This window comes from Microtus ochrogaster, chromosome 19 (genome assembly GCF_000317375.1).
Source record: "Microtus ochrogaster isolate Prairie Vole_2 chromosome 19, MicOch1.0, whole genome shotgun sequence".
In the NCBI taxonomy this organism is placed as follows: Eukaryota; Metazoa; Chordata; class Mammalia; order Rodentia; family Cricetidae; genus Microtus; species Microtus ochrogaster.
The window spans coordinates 22,633,581-22,638,457 of NC_022021.1; the positions used below are offsets into that span (position 1 = coordinate 22,633,581).

At 40.2% G+C, this 4,877-nt stretch overlaps 1 protein-coding gene across 3 annotated transcripts in view; it reads right to left on the reverse strand.

The window, feature by feature from the left end:
- Nucleotides 1-4,877, reverse strand: part of Mctp1 (multiple C2 and transmembrane domain containing 1) — a 585,759-nt gene that overhangs the window by 476,345 nt on the left and 104,537 nt on the right. The window lies entirely within an intron of this gene.

Consider the following 4,877-nt stretch of genomic DNA (forward strand, 5'->3'; position numbering starts at 1 on the left):
ATGGAATATATACATATTAGAGTATTACTCAGCAGTAAAAAACAAGGGCTTCTTGAATTTTGCATGCAAATGGATGAAAATAGAAAACACTATCCCGAGTGAGGTAAGCCAGACCCAAAAAGAGGAGCATGGGATGTACTCACTCATATTTGGTTTCTAGCCATAAACTAAGGACATTGAGCCTATAGTTAGTGATCCTAGAGAAGCTAAATAAGGAGAACCCCCCAAAAAAAACATATAGGCATCCTCCTGAATATTAACCAAGACTTGTTCTTAAACAGGACCTCTGCCTTAAGCTTCCCAGCCACAGTTTAGGAATGCATTGTTTATCCTAGATTGTAAGGGGTGATAAAGAAACACTCCCATCCAGCTCAATGAAATCCTTGACTGGTGGGCAGTTTGGGTTTTAGTTAATTGTCTCATTCTTCAATCAACCCCTTCAACAGGGCCTCACTTCTTAAGAGTCTTTGCTTAAGACAAGCGAGAAAAATAACCCACTGTGGACAAGGGTTCTGCAATAGTCTAACCCAGCAGTGTGTTTAGAGCTGTGTACCCTAACTCCATCCAGTCAGCAACTGGCATATTCAACACCCAAATTTAAACCATTGCAGACTCAGAAAACAAATTTAATGTCAAGAGTTCCTTAACGTTTTGACAAACGTTGCCTGTGTACATCCTCCACTGGGGTGATGACTCAGTGGGTTAAGGCCTTGCCAGGTACATGTGAGGACCAGAGTTAAGGTCCCTGGAGCACACACAAAAGCCAAGCAGAGTAGCACATATTCTAAAACAGTACAACAGGGAAAGCCATGGCAGAGATAGACAAATCCCTACAAGTTCAAAGGCCAACTAAGCTGGGTACATGGTGCAAACTGGGGAACACAGTGCAATAAAAACTGTTTTGTTTTTTTTTTTTTTGTCTCAAACTAGGTGGAAGAGAACCAACCCCCAAAACTGTACTCTGACTTCAACCACCTGGCATGTTTATATTCCCCACTAACCCTAAGACACTCACATTCACACTCACATATGGTGAGGGGAGGGAAGGAGAGAGAGAGCTAAAGCATAGACAAATATACACGAATAAACAATTAATTCATATACTACCTGAAAGGAAAATATTTTAAACAATTCAGTATTTTCTTTTGGCTTGTTGAAGCAGAGGTCACTCTAGTGGTTAAAAAGAAGCATATAACAGACCACTCCAGTCTTGTGGTGTTTGTCGTAAACACCCTGTCACGCTACCTAACAGAGCCTATGATAAAGGTACCTTTTCCAGTAAATCAAAGATATGCCAAGCACTATCTAAAAGTTGGTTAAAGCTATAAATGCCCTTCTGGCAATGCCCTTCCTATTCATGGAAGGATCTGAAAGCATGCTGGTACAACTGGGCACCCGCTACTGCTGCCAGGAATCCCTGCTATGATATGTCCATGGAAGCCTGGGCTTTACTCCAAGGAACTGGAGCTGGAAATGTCTCCATCTGCTCTTCCAGAGGAATATTAAGGAATTGTTCCATTCCATAGCTACCCAAAACAAGAATATTCTCCTGAAGCTAGTTATTGACTCACAAATTCTACTGTCATTTTTCCAGTGCAGCGTACAGCAAATCTCCCGAGCCTTACAGGTAACTGCATGCACATGAGTTCCTTCTAAGGCTTTATGGGGGAGTCTCAACCATGAAATGTTAAAGGTATCTGATACCGCAACACTCTCAGAAGTAGCCATGTTTAGAGTCAAAAGGTTACACAGTGAATGGGTAGAATTTTAAATGCTTATTATAAGTATGTTGTCATATCAAGTTGAACACTTTCAGAGGTTCGTTAAGCTGGTGAGTCATCTGGCAGCAGAGAAATATATACTTAATGTGTTTTCAGTCTAAACTGTGAAACTGTCCTCTCCTGACTTGCATGCCAAGTTCCTCAAAACTGTCATCTGGAAATTATTATCATTAGTACTGTACAAGATTACAGCTAGTGTCATCTCGCCTAAGGCTGCCTCGAGAAGAAAAAGATGAGATAAAAAGGAGATTTCAACTCTTTTTAACTGTAATTTTTATTGACTACGCAGAGGCTACATGACTGCAGCAGATGCCGAATGTCATGTGACATCCTACTGAAATACACAGTGGAAGACATGAACAGTAAAGGAGCCAGGAGGCAGTAGGGGAGGTTCACTGAGCGAGGCATCTGTGCCCTGTCAGAAATGCAGTCTGAAAACTTTAAAAACATATATTAGTCACACACTCTAGCAGTTCATGTTTCCTGATATTGTTTGCAGATATGCATAGCCTACACTATAAATAGCACTTCTTTCTTGGAATTTACTATGGGCAGTATTCTAAATTTGTTCGTGGCTTTGCTGTCATCAAAGTTGTTAAGACTTCTTCCCTGGAGACAAAATTTATCATTTCTAAGTTTAGAATGATAACAGAAGATGCAAAGTCCACATTAGAGATCTTGATATAATTTAACTGAAGTTCAATCAGAATCACAAATATAGCCTGGTAGTTCTCTGTTCTAGCTAAGATAATTTTTACATTTGCTGTACAAAGGGATGAGAGAAAACTTTCAAAGCAATTGGCCCTAGCTAACTGTGGGCCTTGAGGTCATAATCTGTCATTCAGTCCCCATATCTTCAGACTTTCTATATTACAATTAATCTACTGTGACTCAACTGGGATGCTCACAGGGACTAACTCTGAAGTGGTAAGGTTTGGTAATTCACTATTTTACAAGGAAACCTTAAAACGTATTCATGAGTACACCAAAGAGTAGTGATAGAAATAAATACCTTTTGTACTAACAGTTCTCAGTGAAGCAGTTCTATCAGACAGGTTAGATGGCTGGGGTCCCATACCACACATTCTAGAATCCAAATCAAGCCCACCACTAAGCAGTAGCATAATGGACAAAATGGCCAGGATTTAGAACTGTCTGACATTAGATAGGACCTGGCTCTCCAGCTTCACACAGTGTGTAAACCCCAGTGACCTGGAGAATGGGGGAACAAGATGGCCCTTTATCATGAGTGAGCATGAGGCAAAGGGAATATTTTAACATCAGGTAAGAGAGTGACCCCAAGTGTCTCTAGTCCCTACAGTAGGGTTCCCTGGCTGAGATAAAATAAGAGTGAGGATGAAAAGATCTTGAGAGAGAAAGCAAAAGTAAACTGTCAGAACAAGGTCTAAGAACAGAGCTGTTTGAGAATTTCGAGTGCTTGCAAAAATACTCAAGAAAACAAGGGTCTTGTGATCTCAGTTTCTTCAAAAATACAGAATTGTTCTTGGAATATGCTTCATGCCTTTTCCAGGTGTAGCAGAGATAAATGAGTTCCCTTCAGATTATTCATTGTAACTGGCTATTGTTATTTGTTTATATGCCTCTATGGGAAGCATGTTTTTTACATGTCCTTGTGATTGTATACAGTTTGAGCTCATTACTCAGGTGACCTTTCTTAACCCTCAGAGTATAAATTGTCTGATGCTCTGAATAAAGTTGGCTACTGCATGAGATTTAGTCTGCCTCATTTATTGGTTTCATTTTCCCACCACCTCTAGAGAGGTGACTGTAGATGTGTGATCAAGCAGATTGAAGGGAAAATCTGTGATCACAGTGGAGTTGATTAGGAGCAGGATTAATGCTGTATCCCATATGGGATGGTTGGTAAGCTAGAGAAGAAAGAGAGTGAGGAAGGAAGGGGAAATGAAGGGAAGAAGGAAGTAGGCTTTCTGGATTCTTTTGCTTCACTTGTTCTGTGATATATCTCAAAGCATGGGATGCTTCATTGGGTGGCCTGGAACAACATTTTAGGTGGTTACTTTGCACTAAAAACTTTAAAATCTGGGTGCCTGTCCCAGTTGATATATCTACACCTCCACACCTAGTACTCAGGAACATTGCAGAAGAGGACCAGGAAACCCACTGTGACTGTGTCTCCTAGAGATGACAGAGAAGCTACTCCTAGGATTCCTCAACAATATGGCTAAGGAAGTCCTGAATAAGAACAACACCGATAGATATGCTGCCATGGAAATGGTGCTCTCACAGAACCCTACCCTATGCGAAGCACTCTAGGCAACTAAAGGCCTAGAGAGAGGAGGGTCAGACTTCCACAGGCTATCCTAAGTGGTCAGTCCTAACCAGATTCACCAGGTTGTATCTATGTGTTTTTATACATATGTAACAAAAGTAATTTTAAAAACAGTCTATGAATTTGAGAAGGAACAAGGGAGATTGAGGGAGGAAAAGGAGTGGGAAATTATGTAATTATAACCTTTAAAATTGCAAATAAAAATAATTGAGCAATATTTTGTTTTGAACATTTTTTTTGAAGTTCTAATAGCAAGAATAATCCCAGTTTGATAGGAATAAGTTAGCAAGCTCTCCATTTGTATTTAAAGGGAAGGCAGATCCCTTGGGCACTGCCTCAAAGCACTAGGACCACCTGAAGCTAAGTACCTTTGACTTTCATCCTGCTGAATTGTTATGGCTTCTATTTTAACAAAGGATATCAATTTCTTAATCTCTTCTTAAAATTGTTTAAAGTACAAAGTTGAGTTGACCTAAAAAAAACCCATTCAATAATAATAAATATTCATATGTACATGTCAAAATATTAATATTTGAAATTAGGGAGATGGTTCACTGGGTAACGTACTTACGGCATGTGCATGAGGACCTGAGTTCAGACCTCAAGCACCTATGCAAAAGTCAGGAATGGTGTCTTGCATCTATCTCTAGGTCACAGTGCTGGGTGGGTGGAAACAGCTCATCCCAAGGGCTTCCTGGCCAGGCTATCTAACTGATAAGATCCATGTTCAGTGAGAAACACAGGCTGAGAAGAAATAATGTGAAAGTGATAATGGAAGAGACTCG